The 8,639-nt window shown below is 35.7% G+C and overlaps 1 long non-coding RNA gene across 1 annotated transcript; it reads left to right on the top strand.

The window, feature by feature from the left end:
- Window positions 1-605: 605 nt before the first annotated feature.
- Window positions 606-6,323, top strand: LOC126965645 (uncharacterized). Its single transcript, XR_007729573.1, has 2 exons — window positions 606-750; window positions 6,141-6,323. It is a non-coding gene; the product is annotated as an uncharacterized LOC126965645 (long non-coding RNA).
- The last annotated feature ends 2,316 nt before the right edge of the window (window positions 6,324-8,639 follow it).

Genomic DNA, 8,639 nt, shown 5'->3' with positions numbered 1-8,639 from the left:
AAAGAGAATATGTACAGCACTAAATTGGCAATTACTTAATTAGTCATAGTCAATAATTGTTGGTTTATTTGGCAGTGACTTTTGTGTCGTGGCTTTATTACCCATCCAAATGGGCACCACATGCTAGCATACAGTTTCCAATGAGTTCTTGAACTTCTCAAGTTGAATTTTTTTTAATTTATGCTACTTAATAAAGATGTCAACAAATATTAACAATGTGACTTCTTTAATGAGTCAACTTAAATCATTTGTTTATTTCATGTTAATTCACTCCACGCATTGGGTTATTTCTGATTTAGTAACCGCTCTATGAATATTTTCATGGTGAACAGTGAATACTTCACCGGCTTTTTAACAGATGGGTTTCCATTTCATCGACCGATTTATCAAACACTAGTTAAATGAGAGTCCGTAAACTCCACTCTTACTCATTCAAAAACGTTGGGTTAGTAAATCGTTGGTTAAAAATACTTGATGAAAACGAAAAAACCTGGCTTGTTTAAACAACTGTTATCTGTTAACATATCGGTTACGTAATCAACTATTGTTTTGTAGTTGATGAACTCGAGCCTAAGCATACATTATACACATGATAATAACACACTCAGGGTATTACAGTATATATATATTATACTGGAGCCTAAATGTGTTATTCTTATATTGTGTGGATGTGTTGAACCATTTATATTAATATGTTTTTTCAACTGTTACTTGTTTATATTCTAATACTTTCGGGGCCACAATGTGACGGTAATATTAGTTATGCTTTTCACACTATTATATAAATTTTATTAAATTTTTTATAAAATTATTTACTTAAATATACATAAAACGTCGTGGTGGTAAAACTATATTTATTTTATTTTAAATCAGGAATAATAAAACGATATATGCTGTAGATAAAACATATAAAATTTTGTTTTTGTGAACTATTATTAACATATTTAAATAAACACATTAAAATCACAGCGTAGGGATGGATACTTATGTGGTAAAAGTTACCTTTTATATGGTATTTGTATAAAACTGACAGTTAAGCGTTTATGGATTTGAAAATCCAGCTTTCTAGTTTTATCCACAATAAAGTCATATTGGGTCGAAAATGACCTGAACTGTTTCGAGAAAAGGATGGTACGGTCATGCCGCTTGTTTTTACTCGACTTGGCGACTTATATAACTTTGTACTAAAAATATTATATGTGGTTCACTGTGTTTAACGTTAGTGCGCCTTTAGCATAACGCCCGTTACGTAGTGTAACGTAATCAGATACCTATTTTTGGCATTGAATTTAAATTATATGTAACAGAGATAGTACTAGTACTATTAATTTATTACTATTAAAATTTCCAATAAAACAGTTCCGACTCCTAGGAGTTTTATTGGAAATTTTCTGCTCTTTGAAGATCTATTTGGAAATTCCTGAAATATTAATGATAGCTTTTGAGTTATTTACGAAAACCTTATTTTACATTTTTTTCAACTTAACTTCCTTATAACAATTGCAATTTTATTGTGCTCATACATACTTTCGATACATTTCTGTAGACGGCATTCTGAATCGAATAAACCATCGCTCATATTGTCCTTGTGCCTTTATCAAGAATTAACACGTTTTTTTAACAAGTTGGTCTTCTATTAATCGACTGTCACTCCTAGTTCCTCATTTAGATTTCTAAGGATTTCTATGATTTGGGATATCAGAATTTCATTTTAAGTCAGAGCAACCAACGTCAATTAGAGCTATCTAATTTAGGTTGACGTCAAATCAACTGATTAAATCGTAATGATGTCAATTGATTGTCAAATATAATGTCAATTGAATCGCAAACTGATGTAGTTCGTTCATTCATTTGTACCATGAGGTAATATTTCAACCTAAACTGGATATGTGTCAAAGTTTGCTTTTTAGCCATTCAAATAAAGTTTGCTACTTCTTTAGAGGAAAGTGAACCGTGTTTTTAATAACTTGTTGACTTTTTTGTACAACAAAATACTGAAAATAAATACCAAAAACGAAAATACTATGGACGAGGCAGTAAATGCCCGGGCCTGTTCGCAAGAACGAATTAAAAAAAATGTAGGTACTCTGTGCTCCTGTCAAATCAAATATCAATGGAGGTGCGTTCATAACTCGTTATTTTTACGAACACACTTAAGCAAACATTTAATATGTAATTCAAGGAACTATATTTATTTATATTACTATTATTTAATAAGTACAAAAAAAGGCTTAATAACCATTATACCTTTTGTTATACTTATAAACCTATAATTTAACGGTAAAAAGCGCAATTTTTAAATGTATTTTTAGTATTTTATACGCAAAAAAACCACTAAAATCATATTATTTTAGGTTTCGAAACGCAACGCATATGGTTCGAGTAAGAGAGACAAACTTATGCAACGACTGTAGAGCGTCAACTCTTTCTCAGACCGCGGACCACAGACAAATTTATTTCGTTCATTTCGTTCATTTCTTCATACGCGATCAAACGAATTTTAGCGATTCAGTTTAGATACCTACACTGAACTGCATCGGAATCGCATTGCTTATTAAAAGTTGATGGTAGGCCCTCTGGTGATTCCGAATACATGGGCCATACAGGGAGAGATTGAGTCCTCTTGAGAAGGTCGCGAAATGGGGAAAATTGAATCTTGTCCAATTTAACCCCCAGAAGACTCAAATTTACGTATTTTCCACTTAAAAAACTCTGTTTGTCGTACCACCGCTCTTCAACAACACTTCTCTTACAGCCTCGCCTAGTGTCGGAATACTGGGTCTCTAAATTTCGAGCTATTACCAATTCCGTGGGCATCTGGAGAGCAAAGCCAAATTGGCTTCGAAGAAACTGTAGGCCGATTCACGTATATTCTAACGATCCAAAAATCATTGTAGTTCAGAAGTCGTCCTATTGAAACTTGGTCCTAAATTGGTATTCACGTAATGATTCGATAGGACGACAACTCAATAGGACTGAAACTCAGCGACTTATCGACGACTTGCGATAGGACATTTGCAGTCTAATTCTACTATTCCTTTATTTTCTACCTTATTCTTTTAAATATGTTTATTATGATATCAGAGTCTTTTGCTCAGTTACTAGTACTCAATCTAACAATATTTGAAGCCGTAGAGTAGTAAAAAGGTAAGGTATAATTATTTTTATATAGAAATTAATAGGCTGAAAATGAAAAGTCGTTACCACATGGTTGTAATAAAAAAACGCCGTACATCAAAGTCAAACTGGATTTTCGCCCAAGTGTAGGTAAATCTTTCTCGTCTCGTTTTGTTCCATGAGCTCGAAGAAGATTGTAACCGTGCGTCAGCTTGAATTACTTCTGAGCTATTTTAGTTTTTTCATAAAAGCTGTAATAAGTATCTACAATATTTAATAAATAATTAAGTAGGTATTTAATTAGTCCAATAACATAGTTAAAGGTAAATAAATAACTTCCCTTCATTCTATCTCTTCCATCCTGAGTAAGAGGAAAATAAAGATGTTTTTTGAATAACTCAACATCATTGAGTGCTTGAGTCACCTGTCGCAATGCTCTAGACACTGTAGGTTGAGATACCTACTGAGTTGAAATTACTTTGACCAACAATGGTTTGGTAAGATCCTGTAGCATAAAATGCTAGTGATATTAATACCTATAATGTAAAAAAGCATATGATTTTATAATTTATTTATTAAAGTCTTAAATATAGTAAATATCTAGTCAGATCAGTAGGTAGGTACCTACTAAGATCTTTCTTGGTAACTACCAACTAAGTATAGTATTACGCTCTCATGGAATTAGAGGAACGAGGTCTTCAACAAGACCAAGGACTAAATCCTTGGTAAAGCGAAATGTTTTCACGAACTCCGTATCCGTCATTTCGAAAGCAAAATATTTGTTGATCCTCATATTATTTAGGCGTCCACGTTCTCTTCGCCGGTCTTCCCTTTCGCAAAGATCCAAAAGTAGCCAAGACAAGCTGATATTCATGTTTATGAAAAAACTTTCAACAGTCAACCACGCAAATTACTAACTTCAGTTCAGCGACTTCTCAGACGTTCGATTTGACATTAAATCGTTGGTAACCGATTGTAAAAAGATAGCAGAATACCACTGACACAACGATTAAGTCCGTCTAGCTGACGTGAATACGCTTTAGCGATTTTTGGATAGGATCGTTTTTCGAACGTGCGATTTAAATCACGTGAATACGAATCGTAGGTCAACGACAGATGTCGCTGCTGTATCGCTCATGTAAAATTACGTGAATCGGGCCGCTGGGCGTCATAAATAGAACACGGTGATACTTCAAGCCAGACCACTTGGAGTGTGGAGTATTGCTGTCATTAATGGTTGGCACACCCCAGTATCAGCTCGATCCATTTGACCGCGTGCAACGCAGAGCTGCTCCAAATGTCGGGGACCCAGTGCTCTGTGAACGGCTGGATCAATTAGCGTTGCATAGAGACGTCCGCATTCTGAAGAGCAATTTCATCTGTTTCCTGCCGCCGAATTTCACCTTCACACGACACGTGAAAAATTAGGATATCATCCAAGCTGTGGAATGAGTTTCATTGTGCGGTGTTTACAGGACGATATGACATGGGTACCTTCAAAAAAAGCGTGTGCACCTTCTAAAAAGACCAGCAACGCTCCTGTGATTCCTCTGGTGTTGCAAGAGAATGTGAGCGGCAGTGATCACTTAACACCATGTGATCCGTACGCTCGTTTGTCCTCCTTGTCCTTCAAAAAAATTCTCTAGGAACTCCCTGGCGTAGGTGCTAAAGTGTGTGTCCGCTCGGCGTTTGGCGAATCAATGCGTTATAACGAGTACTTTGATGCGATGGTGTAAATGTGAATATGTGAATATACCGGTGCCCACTGATGAATTAATGGAATATGCGTGCGACTTTACCGGTGCCCTCAGACAAGTGATTAAGATTGACCGCCGCAAGAATCACAATTGGTATTAGGTCAGCCAATCAGATATTTGTCTGTTGTCTATAGGTAGATATATATATATATATATATACGTATATCTCTCTATTACCCTCAGGAATCTATCTGCATTATAATATGCTACCACAAAAATTACAAGAGAATAGAAAATCGCGGCCCAAATAGACACTATTTGATTAAAAAAGGTTTCAAGGTTTATCAAAATATGTAAGATAAAGCCGAAGGTTTCTGAAGTAGCTGTGAGATAAAATAGTTTTGCGTTATAATATATTCTCAGTATCGTCGCTTTGGGAAAAAAGTTGAGCTGTAAAATTCTTATAAACTCTTCTTCTTTTGTTTAAAATCTAGACGCCATTGTTTCATACAGCTCGAGGAGTTTAATGTTTAAACGGTGTCCTACTGGTGATATTATAAGCTGTGATAAAATTGACACAATCTGCCACTCGCAACTTCTCTGCAAAAATTTTGTTTAGATGGCAATCAGACGATCGGATCCTTCGATTAAATGAGTATGTTATTATAATATTATACCGATGATTGTAATCGATTTAGTTAATGTATTCATGGATTCTTATTGCGATTCGTTTTGGTATTTTGTTGCGGGAAACCTAAATCTATTTAAAAATTAAATTATACTCGCCTTAGCTTATAAAGAGTAATTTCGTAGAAAGGAAGCCCAGAAAGAAAGTAGAAAGGAATTTAATAGAAAAATTATTGAGGATGCCATATGATCACCTTCCATAGTAGCGCTTAGTGATAAAACCATTTAATACACGTTTTTGATAGAAAATATGACACAATCCAATAAAGAATTCACAAACAAGCTTACATCTAAATAATTACTGTAAAATTATTTAGAAAAACTTTACAAAACTTTAAATGAAAGTAACTCCAAGCTTCTAAGAATAAAATACGAATAATGACACAATGACTAATACTCAAACAGTAATCGGGCAAAGTAACGCTCTAACTCGTCAACGGTTGCAGCAGAAGTGTAAGGCGAAACCAGGGAGACATCGCCTTTTATAGACATCTTCACCCTATCCACCTCATCACACATTCACACACTCGAACCCGAAGCCATAGAACCCGAATAGTTATAACAGCAGAACAGCAGCATTTTGTTTTGAAGTATATCTGACTCGTAACATCCATACTTAAAGGAATCTATTACTTTCAGCAACTTGTGGCGGGGATAACAATGCCACAGCCGGCTGCGGAAACCATTGCGGCAATTCCTGTTCCGACTACAATGCCCTAGTGAAGTTGTGCGTCACTAAATGCGACTACAATAGTTGCGATTGCAAACCTGGCTATGTTTATAGTAATGGGCTGGGATATTGCATCTATCCAGATGATTGCTGTGAGTTGATTTTTTATAACGTGTAAATATTTTCAGTCTCATTTTAGGATCTCAATATTTGTTTGTCTCCTTGGCCAAAAAATTAACTTACTGTGTACATTGTTCATTGAGACTATTGTAGTATCATAGTAAACCAAAAAAGATCGTTGTATTTGTATGAATAGAGGGATAGTGTCTCCATGTTATGTTATTCCAATACAGTTGAGAGGTGCAACGAGGTGTTACGATCTGGAAGCGTTGCGCTGAGAGTCGTTACTATACACGGGCCGTCGGTGGCTTTGTCAACACAAAAAAGTTCAAACTTTGGAATGAGCTTATATGTGCGGTGCTCCAGGTTGATGTGATATTGGTGCCGAGTTAAATTCCATGAGCGCTCCTGTGGTTCCTCTACAGTTGCCAAAGAGTAGAGTATAGGAGAGGGCGGAGTATGGAAATTAAAATGTGTCACACATTATTATTGTTATTAGCGGTCTGTAAGGTCGTCTATACGCCAGTATATTGTTAATGCATGGTTTAACTTTTGGCCCTTCTTGCGTTCTTATGATATTACTTTCATAATAATATCTTCTTAGTTGATGTATAAATATAAGAATTAAATAACTTTACTTTTGTAGGCTACAAAATGGGCCGTATTTATTTAATACATATTAAAATATAAACGAATATAATAAATATTTTTATGCTTACAGAAAAAAACCCACCATTCGTGAAGAAGCAGTGAATTCAGATAATTTTGAACAGAGAGTTTGATCATCTCCTATTCAAAATACATAATATACAATAAGTATTTATTAAGGCTGTTATTTAATTACACTTTTGTTCATATTCTTATTTAATTCTGCCGTATAGCTGTAAAATTAACAAATGAATAAATAAATAAATGTTATCCCGTTTTATTGTTTATTTTTAATGCCTCGATATGTTCGGCACCTTTCCAGCTTACAAGATCCAAGCAAAATTGTTCCATTATATAAGATTGAAGACGAGAAAAACTTACGCAATTATAGGCCTATTAATATTCTTTCGGTTTTTGCAAAGGTGTTTGAATCTATTGTTTGTCCGATAGTTGAAATGTATTTCAAACCTTTCGCTTCTGATCATCAACATGGATTTTTGCCAGGTAGGTCTACCACAACTAACTTGGATAGTTTCACTTCTATAGATATCAGAAGCTATTGACGAGCAAAAATAGGTGGATACCATATATGCCGATACCGGCATTTGATAAAGTTTCACACGGAGTATTCATTGGAAAACTATCGTTATATAGGTTTCCAGGCCCGGTGCTAAAGTTGCTTTAATCATACTTACATGACCGTTCTTTTTATGTGGTTGTTAATGGTTTTAACTCTTCAACTAATCTGGTAACATCATGTATACCTCATAAAGGCATAATATGTATTATTTTCTCAAAATTGATTCCTTGAGGATTATTTTTGATGTCATTTCTAATAAACTATATACTACTACCGCTTCGGAAACAAATTGTGCTCTGAGAGAGAAGAAACGGTGGAAGAAACTCTCACTGCATTCTTTTTTGCGTTATTTTTAATGAAATATACAATATTGTACTGTGATTGCTGTTGCTATAAATTAATCCAGTCCCAGGATGTAGGATCACTTCGATATTTAGCTGTGGAATAGTAGGATTTACGACAGAGCCATTTTTTTTATTAAATATTTAACCTTAGTTAAGTATAGAATAAATATAATGCCTGAATAGTGGCTGGGACTTTATTATAAAATTTGTATACTTTTACTAATCTATCTAATGAGGCCAAATAGAATTAGTAACAAGCAATCCCTGATTTCTAGTGTAATAATGTTGTTGGTTGGACCACTGTTGGACCGTCTGTTGACCTCACATCCGAACGGCTACCTAGTTTCCTAAGCAGGAGTGCTATCAGGCTTGGGTTAATGCGGCGAACTTAAAAAAACCATACAATCATGCCTCCAGGTCCGTCAAAAGAGTTATTGCTGACGCGAAGTTGAAGCACATTAGCAGAATTTGCGAGAGACTTGCACGCCTTCCCTCGGGAACTCGTGCGTTCTGGTCGCTCCCCAAGGCTGTTCAAGGAAACTTCTGCCAGCCAGCCATTCCGCCACTATACAGGGACGGTGACTCGCTAGCCCATGACGCGAAAGAGAATTTCTGTCTCCTGGCCTCCCTCTTCGCGTCCAACTCGACTCTGGATGACCAAGGTGCACCACCACCGCATATTTCGCGGTCCGTGTCATACATGGCGCACGTAAAAATCCGGCATGGCGCCGTACTTAAGGCGCTTCTCACCTTGGACATTCACAAATCGAGCGGGC

This window comes from Leptidea sinapis, chromosome 8, assembly GCF_905404315.1.
Source record: "Leptidea sinapis chromosome 8, ilLepSina1.1, whole genome shotgun sequence".
Lineage (NCBI taxonomy): Eukaryota > Metazoa > Arthropoda > Insecta > Lepidoptera > Pieridae > Leptidea > Leptidea sinapis.
Note: the sequence above shows the minus strand (reverse complement) of the source record. Positions and strands in the feature narration are given on the sequence as shown.